Source organism: Cryptomeria japonica, chromosome 5 (genome assembly GCF_030272615.1).
Source record: "Cryptomeria japonica chromosome 5, Sugi_1.0, whole genome shotgun sequence".
Lineage (NCBI taxonomy): Eukaryota > Viridiplantae > Streptophyta > Pinopsida > Cupressales > Cupressaceae > Cryptomeria > Cryptomeria japonica.
Window position 1 is genome coordinate 45,205,374 of NC_081409.1, and position 13,630 is coordinate 45,219,003.

Consider the following 13,630-nt stretch of genomic DNA (forward strand, 5'->3'; position numbering starts at 1 on the left):
CCTTTAAATACCCCAAACACCAAAGGATGTATGGTTGTTTATTCTTTAAGGAAATAGAAGCATCAAAATCTGTTGGGAAACTCAGTAACCCATCTATTTTCCATTGATTTCATATTGAAGGTGGATTGGAAAGAATGCTTATCATATAGATCCTGAAACTAGATTGTTTTACCTTTATTTTGCAATTGGTGTGAAGTTATGAAGTGATCTTTGCCCCATTCTATAAGAAAATCTCTATCGGGTAGCCCGAAACCCTCAAACACCAGGGTTTGATTATAATAATGGATTTTGGCCTATCAGACCTCAATTAAATACTATGACATTGTAGGAGATGATAGGCCACTGTATTATATGTCATTTTCAAAAGACAATAAGAGGATCCAATAGGGTGGAGAGAATGAAGAGCTAACCCTAGCTCTGGCATCTCTATGTGATAGGTCGGTTTGATGGGTGCAGTATGTATGATTTGATTTGTAGAGGATAGGGAAGGGGTTTGAATGTTGTAGAGGATTGTTTTGGAGGTTTTTACAATAATCCATGATTAGATAAATTCATAGAACAGGAGGATCAAACAATTTTTAGGCAAGTGTTCAGTCAATTAGGCCTAATAGCCCTTATATTAGGTCTGTTGGTGCAATATAGGTTGGAATATCAGCATACTGGTTGGACACCAAAGGGTGAGATATTGTTAATAAATTCCAAAAGGGTGTCAGGGAATACATTTTGTTTTCCTAGTTCCTCTGTACATCAAAAGTTTTTACCCGATTACCGCAAAAGGAGGCCTAATTGTAATTAGGACTATCTAGGAGCAAGTGTGACAAAACTGGTCCTACAGGGGGTCTAGATCATGGAATCCTATTGCATTTGTGTTAATATATTGCAATAAACCCCCTCCAATAGTTTTTGTGTTGATGTGGTCTAGTGGGCCATTCAAAACCTAGAGCTCCTAGTAGTAGCCCACTCATGTATGCAAGATTGTGTGCAGTCACTCAAGACTTGTGATTGTTTGATTATTTGAGAGAGGACATATTGGAGCCTTTGAGTCTCCAAAAGTGTTTCTAAGTGTCTTTGAACCATAGTTTGACTTGGTGTTGTGTAGAACCCTTGGATAGTAGGGATTTGGTTGAATTTGTGAAACCTAGTGGTTGATTGGTTCAAGTTCCTTACTTCAGTCTTGGTACCTCCTCATCAATGGGTCAAGAACACTTGAATAGTGAGGCAACTCCCTTTATTGAATGGTTGAGGAGGATGGTTATAAATGATGCACATGATGTGGGATTGTTGTGTGACATGTCTCATATTATGAATGATAATATCATATCCATGAAAAGTTGTGTTGAAGCTCTTCACTTTTCTAATCCCCCTATACTATTGAAAATACCATTCATATCCAAATACCATTTCCTAATTTTCCTACTTATACTCCACCTATCATGACTACATCTACACAAAATGTCAATCCTACGCATGTTAGTCTTGGAAGAATTCCTACCATGCCTCCTTCTATGAGTGTTCCATGTATTTTCCAACCATCTCCTATACCTACTTACCACAATGTCCCACTTTCATATTCCAGTGCTCCATCCATTTCCCATAATATTCCACATCCTTCATTATTTAAAATTTCCAATGCCAACCTATCCATTGATTCAACCATTAGTAACCTAGCCCAAAGTGTTTCATCTTTGCAACAACAACTCACTTCCATGACCCAATCCAAATTCAGCATTCCCACTTGTGATATTGCCACAGGGGCTTCACTGGCTATGCAATATTATACCATGTGCATTCATATTGGGGGGTTTAATATCCCAAAAATTGAAAACAATATACTACCTATCTGGTGAAAATAGGGGGGGGGGGTTTAATTCAGGATATGAAAAAATACAATATCTGGTGAAAATAGGGGGTTTTTAATTTGGGTTGTGTATTAGGAGGGGTGAACAAAAGGATTTTAGGGCAATATTTTTTGAAAATATGGGGATTATTTAGTATTTTGTGAATGCATGTGATATAACCTAGGTTCACTAAGTGAAGCCCTTGTTGATATTGCTAGCCCACTTTCCCAAGATATCATTCATACCCTTATCCCTCAATACATGGAAATCCCTCACCTAGAGACATACAATGGAAAAGGTGATCCCTTGACCCATATAAAAACATTTCAAACCTTGTGTAGTGACTTCTTAAATGATCATAGACTCATGACTAAATTGTTTTCTAGGACATTTCAAGATAAAGACTTGCAATGGTTTTGTTCTTTGCCTCCTTATTCCATTAATTCTTTTCAAATATTAGCTAATGATTTCATCCAACAGTTTCAAAATAATCATTGTCCTCAAATTCCTTTCAGTGATTTGATTCATTGTAAACAAAGTGTTAAGGAAAAAATGATTGATTTTATTGGCCTAGATTCAAACATTTGCATCCTCAAATAACTTATTTTGTGCTTGATATGGACGTTCAAAGAATTTTCATTTCTAATTTTCAAAAAAACATTAGAGATAGGGTTTTTTTTCTGTGTTTACTTCTTTTAACCAATTGTGTGGAGTGCTTCATAATTATTAGCTTCAGGTGAGCCAATTTGAGTCATCCACTTCAATGGCTTTGGTTGATAAGAATGATGTCACTCAACAAGCTTTCCACAAATTACAAAAATAAAACAAATTATTCATTAAAATCAATAAATTCTCAAATAATGTACATGCACAAGTTGCAACTACAACACCAGGTGTGGCTCCTTTGTCATCCATTTTAAACCAACTCGTAATTTTACACCCCTTTCTGAATCTTTGCATAATATTATGTTGCAATTGATTAATGCTAATTTTTTAAAACTTTCAGATATCAAAATAGATGACCCTTCTAAACAATTGCTAGCTTCCCATGATCCCAAACCCTTTTGTCAATATTACCGTCAACTTGGCCATGATACTGAGAAGTGTTATAGGTTGAAACATCTTGCCTAGGACCTTATTGATTCCAATGCATAATTATTGTAGGTGTTAATGACAAAGAAAACAAATCAATTGCACCCCTTAACCAAAATTTGAAAATCTATACCAATTCTTTTCCTTCTCATTCTACCAACTCCATCGATCCTACCAACTTATTACCTTCCCCTTCCACCAATGATGTTGTGCGTACCAACCCTATCATGAATATTGATACTACTCATGTTGAGGCCAACAATGTTGTCAATATTATTGACCAACCCAAACCCAAACAAAAATCTAAGCCCGAACCTTGCATTACCTTTGATCCTAAGGAGACTATTAAGGCACCTAATGGACCCCTCTACATTTCAACTAAGATTAATAGTAAATTTTCTCAAGGTGTGCTTGTTGATCTCATGTGTATGGTGAGTGTTATAAATGAAGAACATCTCTTTACAAGACAATTTCATCAAGAAACTTATGACAAATCTTATGTGAAGATCAAGAATCATGATGGTTTTACTTGAACTACTCATGGTTTTATTACCCTTCCTATTGAAGTTGATAAGAAGCACTTAGATGTCACGTTTGTCATTATCCTAACCTCAGTTGGAAAAATGGTGTCTCAATCTTGCATTTACATAAGGTTACTATTTATAGTAAGTGTATTTTTGAGAATGAATTGGTTCAAAAGTTTTCCCAAATCTTTAGATTGGATAGATAAGCATGTGCCAGAGCATTTTTTGCAAGATCATAACTAGATTTGAAGATATTAAAGTTTTTGTTTTTGGAAGTTGCAATAAATGTTTCAATTTTAATTTCGAGGACTTTAGAGGCTGTGAAATATCCTAAAAAGTGGGTGTAACCAACATAGTGGGTTACAAGGTGATAGATCACTTTGTGAGCTTCCTAATGCTTCAAACGGTTCATCAATCAAACACCCAATTCACAAGTTATGGCCTCTAGAAGTTTGGTCTCCCAAAATAGGAAGTATAAAAATGCATCGAACACATAAATGAGCTATAAAAGGGAAGTACACATGTTGATGTGTGTTTTGACACATCATAGGGCATCTAGGTTGGAGATAAGGTCGGTATCACTTTATTAGGTGGTTTTAGCCCATGGTTTTGTAATATAATTTAATAGTTTCATGTATTGTATCTCCTATATATGAGGTGTGTGAGATTGAGGTTGTGTGTAAGAGTCTTATAGCAAGCTATTGAGTTATCTCAGACTCTATGGTTGTTGATACTCCTTTCATGATAAGCTTTCTCTGCAAGTATAGTGTAATCTATTATTGATTCCTGAATAATATATTGGGTGGCTTTTGGAGTGTGGGTTTTTTCTCCTGTAAGGGTTTTCCCCATGTAAATCACTATGATGTGGTATGCATGCTACCTATATTTATTTATATCAAGTTTATGTAATTGTTGTAACGATCTATAAAAAATTTTGCATTACCCTCCTCTCAAGGTTGGTGTAGGAAGTTGTTCTGCTACTTAACTTCCTTACAAGTGGTTTTAGAGCTTGATCACCTTTCCTTTCAGTTGTGGGTTATTGGGATTTTTGAACTAACCTGGATTTGAGTGAGAGCTCATGTAGAAGATATTTTTTGATCTTTTTGCAAGAATTATCAGATGGGAAGTTCATCATGGATAATAGAGGTGGAGAAATGTTTTGGAAGTAATATTGAGATGTAGAAGTTGAAGATGGAGGATTTGCTAATAGATCAAGATCTTTGTGGGATGTTGTTGGTGCGAATGTCTCAAGACCTTTAGATCCTACTACGATTGCCCAATATGATGTTATGGACCATAAAGCCAAGGGTCTAATCATATTGTCTTTATCAGACTATGTTCCAATCAATGTCCACAAAGAGACCCATGCAAAGAAGTTATTGATTAAGCTTGGTGAAATGTATCAAGCCAAATCTTTATTGAATTAGATTTTCTTGAGGAAGAAACTGTATTCCTTGCGAATGGAAGAGGGTGGATGCATTATAGATTACCTGGAAAAATTTAATATGTTGGTGGCTTAATTGGTATCTATTGGTGTCAAGATGGATGAGGAGGAGAAATTTCAGATCTTGCTTTGTTCTTTTCTTGATTTGTGGGATTTTCCTATTATGGCTATCGATAGTACTTCTATTGTTTTAAAGTTTGAAGATGTAATGGGTGTGTTTCTTGGTGAAGAGATGTAGAGGAAGGTATCCATTAGTTTGAAGGAAGCCCTAGTTGTTCAATGGAAGACCCGAGGAAAAAGGCAAGAATAATGAGAAGCGTAATAAATCCAAGTCCCGAGGGAGATCGAAATCTCTTGGAAAGTCCAAAGTCATTTGTTAGAATTGCGGTCAATAAAGACACATCCGTAAGAACTACAAAGAAGAAAAGAAGATGAAAAAGAAGTTATATTTTGATTAGGAGTTCAAGAAGGAATATGGTGATCCCTTCATTGCAACTTTGGCTACTCATGTAGGTAAGGATGCATGCTTAATTGACTTAGGTTGATCTTTTCATATGACTTCCAATAGAGATTGGTTTTTTGAATATGAAGAATTTAATGGAGGTAAGGTGTACTTGATTGATGATTTACTTTTAGATATTGTTGGTTGTGGTAAAGTTAGAATCAAATTCTTGATGGTACAATAAAAAGGATTAGCGGTGTGTTGCATATTCCTGGACTAAAATGAAATTTTTTATCTATGAGAAAACTGATAGATGTGGATGTGCAGGTAGTCTTTTTTTATGCAGGATGTAAAATGATTAAGGATGTTATGGTGATTGCTAAAGGTGTTAGATTTGGCACTTTGTATAAGCTAGAGGCATACACTGTTGAGTGTAACAACACTTTTGTAAAAAGTAAATCTATGGATACTTCATTGGAAGATTTTGAGGGTTTCACCTTCAACGGATGGACATGGCTTTTGGGTACCTAGGGTGATCTTTCTTCTGAAGAAACGTTTCTTGCAGAGAAGAATATGTTATGGCACCAGAGGCTTGGCCACATTGGAGAAAAGGGTCTAAGGACCTTGAAAAATAAAAACCTTGTTGAAGGTTTGAATGATTGCAATCTTGACTTTGATTTCTGTGAACACTGCATTTATGGAAAACAAAACCATGTTTAGTTTTTCTCCTATTCTCATAAATCTTGTGGTGTTTTGGATCTTACTCATTCTGGTGTGTTTGGTCCTATAGATGTTCCTTCCATTGGAAAATCCATATATTATGTTTCATTTATTGATGATTTTAGTGGGACATGGGTATACTTTCTAGAGAGTAAATTTGAAGTTTTTAGTTGTTTTACATAATTTAAAGCAATGATTGAGTTGCATACTAGAAAGAAAATTAAATGTTTGAGGATTGGTAGTGGCAATGAATTTTGCTCTAATGATTTTGATAGATTCTATAAAGATTGTGGTATTAATAGATAGAAGACAAATTTGTATTCTCTACAACATAACAGAGTTGCAGAAAGAATGAACAAGACACTTATGGAGAAGGCTAGGAGTACATTGAGTGGTGTTGGTTTAGAACAATTTTTTTTGGAGAAGGCTAGGAGTATGTTGAGTGGTGTTGGTTTAGAACAAAATTTTTGGGCTAAATTCATTGCCACTACTTGCTACCTGATTAACAGTTCTCCTACATTATCCCTTGTTGATAAAATGCCTATGGAAGCATGGTCGGGCCACAAGCCTTCATTGAGACATCTTAGAGTTTTTGGTTGTGAGGAATATGTACATGTGTCAAAGGAGAAACAAACAAAGCTGGAGAACGATGTTGTGAAATGTATCTTCATCGGATACAGTTATGGTGTGAAAGGATACAAACTTTGGGACCCTGTTGCACAAAAGGTAATACATAGTAGAAGTGTTATTTTTAGATAAATTAAGTCTACTTCTATTACATTGCAGCCATAATAGACTAAACAAGAAGATGTGATTCAATTCCCTTCTACACCTGAAAGAGTTGAATCGAGACCCCTAGATAGGCAAGAAGTTGAGGAGAGCTCATCTAGCTCTAAATCTTCAGAAGAGGAGGAAGAACCTCCAACTCAACTTGTTTGAGGATCTCCAAAATATAGACAATCACCTGAAAGGTATTCACCCGATGATTGGAGATGTATTTTTGCTTTGAATACTAATATTGATGAACCTAGAATTGTAGAAGAGGAATTAGTTATGAATGATGCAGAATCATGGAAGATTGATATGGAAGAAGAAATGAAAGTTGTGAAAGAGAATGATACATGGGATCTTGTACCATTTCCTAAAGGACGAAAACCTATTGGCTATTAATGGGTGTTCAAGAAAAAGATTGGTTCAGATCGAAGTATTGAGAAGTATAAAGCAAGGTTGGTTGCAAAAGGCTACTCTCAAGTTGAGGGTGTTGATTATGGTGAGATATTTTCTCCTGCTATAAAAATGGCATCCATTAGAATTTTGCTTTATATTTCTATTGCTTATGATTTAGAGGTTGAACAAATGGATGTGAAAATTGCTTTCCTTCATGGTGATTTGGAGGAGGATATTTATATGACACACCTAGAGAACTATGTGGTTAAAGGTAAAAGTAATTTGGTCTATAAATTAAAGAAATATTTTTATGGCCTCAAACAGAGTCTTAGGATGTGGTACTAGAAATTTGATACATATGTGTTGAGTTTGGGATTTGAGCATTCTAAATCAGATCACTATGTTTATTATAAATTAGATGGTAATCATATATTGTACATTGCATTATATATTGATGATATGTTATTTACTGGTAAACAAAAAGGTATGATTTCAGAACTAAAGTCTCAGCTTGCTGCTAAATTTGAAATGAAAGATCTTTGTGCAGTGAGCCACATTCTTGGGATGGAAATTTGAAGAGATGGAATGAATAGAAAGCTATGGCTAGACCAAAGTAAGTATGTGAAGTGAAATCAATTTTACAGAGGTTCAACATGCAGGATTGTAGACCATTATGTGTTCCCTTTATAGTTGGAACAAAATTTTATGGCTTAGATTGTCCTACATTCCCATTAGAGATAAAAGACATGATCAGAGTGTCTTACCAGAGTGTAGTTTGAAGTTTGATGTATGTTATGGTATGTACTAGACCAGACATTGCCCAAGAAATGGGAGTTATTTCCAGATATATGTCTAATCTTGGTAGAGTTCATTAGGATGCAGTTAAGAGAGTCTTCAGATATTTGAAGGGTACCTCAGAGTATTCTTTGTGTTATCATGGTAATTTGGTAGGAGATTTGATTTCCCTTGATATTCATGGTTATGTGGATTCAGACTGGGCAAGTGATATTTATAGAAGAAGATCCACCAGTGCATATATGTTTACTTTATTTGCTGGTGCAATTAGTTGGATGAGTAAGCGACAGGCTGTGGTTGCTTTTTCCAGTACGGAAGTAGAGTACATGACAACTACTCATGCTTGTAAAGAAGCCATTCGGCTAAAAAGACTATGTTTAAATATTGGAATAAAACAAGGTATAGTGATAGTTTATTGTGATAACCAAAGTGTGATTTGCCTAGCTATGAACCCAACATTTCATGCCCAAACCAAGAACATTGATGTTCAGTATAATTTTGTTAGAGATATGATCAAAGATGGCAAGGTGAATCCGGTTAAGTAGAGACTATGATGAATATTGTAGATTTTTCAACTAAGGCTATGAGCACAAAGAAGTTCAGATGGTGTTCAGAGTCTATGGATCTCATGGCCCCTAGAAATTAATTTACTGTGTAGGTACTCCCTTTTCTCTTGCAAGGTGTTTGACAAATTGGAGAATGGTGGGAAAATGGTGTGCCAACCTTGCATTTACATAAGGTTACTATTTATATTAAGTTTTCATTTGAGCATGAATTGGTTTGAAATTTTTGCCAAAGCTTTGGATTGGCTAGATAAGCATGCTAGTAAATTTTTGTTGCAAGATCATAACTAGATTTGAAGATATTAAAGTTTTTGTTTTTGGAAGTTGCAATAAATGATTCAAATTTAATTTTGATAACTTTATAGGCTCTGAAATGACTTGAAAAGTGGGTGTAACTAGTGTAGTGGGTTATGAGGTGATAGAGCACTTCACGAGCTTTTCGACGATTCAAATAGTTTGTCAATTAGACATTTGGTTCACAAGTTATGGCCTTCAAATGTTTGGTCTCCTAAAATAGGAAATATAAAAATGCATTGGACACACAAATGAGTTGTAAAAGGGAGGTGCATATGTTGATATGTTTTTTGACACATCATAGGGCATCTAGGTTGGAGATAAGGTCGATTCCACTTTATTGGTGGTTTTAGCCTATGGTTTTGTAATACCATTTGATGGTTTCATGTATTGTATCTCCTATATATGAGGTGTGTGAGATGGAGGTTGTGTGTAAGAGTCTTATAGCTATTGAGTTACTTCTGAATCTATGGTTGGTGATACTCCTATGATAAGCTTTTTTTACAAGTATATTGTAATTTGTTATTGATTCTCAAATAATATATTGGGTAGGTTTTGGAGTGTGGGTTTTTTCTCCCATAAGGGTTTTCCCCATGTAAATCAATGTGTTTGTGGTATGCATGATATTTATGTTTATTTTTGTTAAGTTTCTTTAGCTATTGTAACAATTTGTAAAAAAATTTATATTACCCTCCTCTCAAGGTTAGTGTAGGAATTTGTTCTTCTACTTAACTTCCTTACAACCTTTGACCAATTCTAAGTAAGACTAGGACTTCCTTGTCTTATTTCCATGAAAGCTATTGCTTCTCCTATTCATAAATGTTTGAAGTTCCTCCATAATGGATAAATTATCACAATCAATCATAGTCTCTATAAGCCTTTAGTGAGTCATGGAGACTTTACCCTTGACTTCTTTAGGCCTCAACCATCATAACCTTATCAAGACATTTTCTTCCTATCTTACCAAAAATAAAAACATGGAATGATTCCCAATTTGAGAAAACCTAAGGATGTCCCTCCTCCTCATCCTGGACTCAAACTCCTTCCTACACCTTACATTCCTCCTATTAATGCTTTAGACTCATCTCCTATATCATACAAATGTCCAACATCCTCTATCCCTCAGCCTAGTGAGGTTCCTTTTTCTCCTCCTTCTACAAAGGAAGAAAAGGAGCCAATGTTCAATGATCCCAACCTTTGTCAAATTTCAAGCCGAACCAAGCAAAATCGCAATTCTTGAGACTGACACTGAAGACGTCATGTTAAAGCCCATGAACTTACTTCCCAAACCATTTCCTTCCCTAAGACACCTACCAATGCTTTGATCACATTTGACCAAACTATGACCAGCCCAAAGGAGGAAGAAAATCTTAAGAAAATTAAATTTTCTAAGCATGATAATTGTTCTTTTCGCATTAAAGTTCCTATTGTGATTAATCTAGATGATGATATGGATGATAATGTTCATGATTATAACAATGTTGATGCAAATGATAGTATTGATTTTGATGATATGTATGAGGCTATTGACATCAATCATGAGTTATCTTCAAAATTTTCCAAAGCATTAACCCTAACTCCTAGTGACAAACAAAGTGACGCATCATTAGAGAACGGTCCTTGTTTGGAATTGACAGTAGCTCCATCTATCATGCTTGATATTGCTCCTCTTATATCTTGTCCACCTTCCCTAAATGATGTTAAGAAATATTGGGGGGCGAATGATTTTCTTGACTAGCTTCATTCATGTCATGGATTCTCTTTTGTGTGTTTTCTTGTTTGTAATGTGCTTCCCTAGTGATGTGTTGCTTGATATGTCTTTGTGTTATGTAAGGTTCTTTTTGGATGACCCTTGTTACTCCATTGGTGCAAGGTAATAAAAAGGTTGAATCTGTTGTGACATCCTCTATTTGTATCGCAATTATTCTATACATCATATCAATGTTATTTCGTACATGTGATATTGTTCGTAAATGTGTCTTTGTGTTGTTTACTTGGGGATGATGCAAGGTGTTGAGATCTCTTCTTGGTCTCTTCCATGTTGACCAAAAAATACACTTGTTTGTTATCTTATGTGCTCTTCTTCTATCATACTTGTAGTTCCATTACCTATGGGGCATGAGGTCGATTCAATGCAACTATACTTGATATACATGAATTATGGTATGCACATACTGACCCTAGAGTTAGTAGATCCCTCATGTGCTCTTTCTTGTCATGTGCTCTATTTCCCTTGATTTTGTCCTTGTTTGGCCCAAGCATATCATAGTGGAGATGTTCTTTTCTTTTAGATACATGCATTCTACCTTAAATAGATTTCTCTTGGTAAGGTGTACACAATCGCTTTAACATGGGGTCATACACTCTGCTCTTCCTTACACTTTATACACACACCAGAGATCAATTTTTTGTACTCATTTTTTTAAGGTTACTTAGCAAATGTTTCCTATTTCTTTGTAATCTTCCTTTGGTGGATTTCCTTGGATACATGTCTTCCTTGGTTATCCTTTGCATCATTTCTTTGGTGAGTTTCCTTGGATACAATGCTTTCCTTGGTTATCCTTGAGGTGAATTGACTAGCATAACACAGTTTGCTAGACTATTTCAATTCTCCTTTGCACCGTTTCCTTTCTCTACATGACTCATAGTAATTTTAACCTTAGGTCATGTTTTCTCTCTCTCTCTTCATGTGTTGATCCTTTTGTCTTGATTTTAGATTGATGAGGTCCTAAGTCACTTAGGGGCTTGGTGATCCTTGTCTCTTTTACCTTGATGGAATTTTCTTATTCTTTGATCTACCTTATCATGAATATGAATGGAAGTTCATACTCCCGCTAAAGTGGGGGCTAAAAGTAGTATCCTAAATTGCATCCCTATGCAATTTCTTGCTTAGTCAAGCCCTATTTTAGCATCCTAGCCTTTCATGCCCAACATGCTTGATCCAACCCAATTTAGCATATGTTTCTAGCATCTCCTTCTCATTTTGGACCTCAAGTCCCAATTTGAGGCCATATTGGGCAGAGCAAGGGTTCCCTAGGTAGCTCGCTCCCTGATGTTTGGCCCCAAATTTAAACCACAACATGCTTAGCTAGGTTGACCAGGAAATATTTTCCCATGTCGATCAACTCTAAGTTTTGCACCCTGAGAGAGAGAGAGAGAGAGAGAGAGAGAGAGAGAGAGAGAGAGAGAGAGAGAGAGAGAATTAAAATAAGGCATCGATATTATACCAAATTCTCAAGAGCAAGAGATCAAGCATCAAGACATTGAAGATTAGGATTAATTGGCAGATCTATGCATTTGTGATGGCCTCCATGATCTTCTCTTCCTAAGTTCCACTACATTGAAGACAACATCATATCTTCATGAGCATTTTAACATCAAAGAGGGTTTATGAAGGTATAAACATTCCATTCTCAAGTCTAACCTATGCTACCTAACAACACACTTTCAATTCAAGTTCAATTCAATTCAATTTCATGGTTGATTTCAAAACCATGGTTTGACTTAAGCAAGCCCCCTTCTACCCAACATTTTCTCTCTTTTCGGTTGTGCAAGAATAGGTGGCACAGTTACAAAACAAGTACAAGCTAATTAGGTCAAGGTCTATAGTATGCAATTCATTAGAGTAGAAAATGTCGGGAACAGGGTGCACATAGGACACTAGTCCCAAGAGTAGGTCGCCTAAGGCACCCCCAATCCCTCCATTTCTGCCTCAAATTTGAACTACAGGTTAGTTAAGGTTTGTTTTGTTGTCTTCTCTTCTGAAATTGGTCTGTCAATTTTCTATCTTTCTGTTCATGTTGAAAGCCGTCAATTTGAGCTTGTTTGATCCTCATTTACAATTACATAGTCATCTTCAAGTACCCCACAACAAAGGAAATTGACAAGTGCTTGAGCCTTCTTGAGCCTAGTGGATCATCTTCCTTCCAATGTATGGTAGGACATTGAAATAGATTCCTTGTTTTCATGCATAAACTTGTGAGTCCTATTTCCCCACCATCACACCAAGACAATACCTTTGGATTAAGAGTGAGCCCAAAGAAAGTTTGGTAGTAAATTGAAGAGCATTGTATTGTATATCAGCTAATAAGATTATAATTAACTCGAGGGTGAGGCCTTTTTCTATTGTAAGTTCTTGTAACAATATTGTAATTCAAACTATGAACCAAGAATATCATTGGTGTATCTATTTGCTATGTCATTTTGTTTTACTTGTGAAGTGTTATTGACTACATGGCTCTAGATACTTCGTAATTGGATCCTCCACCCATGATTACATCACTCTAGTGTGCAGTTTGAAATATCTTCCAATTTGGTCAACTCATTATGACTAGTTGAATAGAAAGACATGTGCCTAATTTAAAGATTTTAAATTTAAAAATTCTTGGTCTTTTTTTCACTTATAGATTTAATTTAGATTAATTTACACTTACAAAAATGACTTAATAAGACAAATAATTTGAAAGAGTCCTTTAAAATGTGTGATGATAAAATCAAACTAAAACAAAAATATTTACTAACTTTCATGAAAAAAAATTATACTCTAATCATAATATTGAAGACAAACGTGTGAAAATAATCCAAAATAAAAGTGGTCTTAAACTAGTTAGATCAAGTAAAAATGATAATTATCTATACTTGCTATGGGTAAGCATCTTTTAAAATAATCCATTGGTTTAAAAACAAGTGTGTCAAAATAAAATGTAAATTTTAGGTGGCATTAGACTTTACTATTTATTTTATTCCTAAAA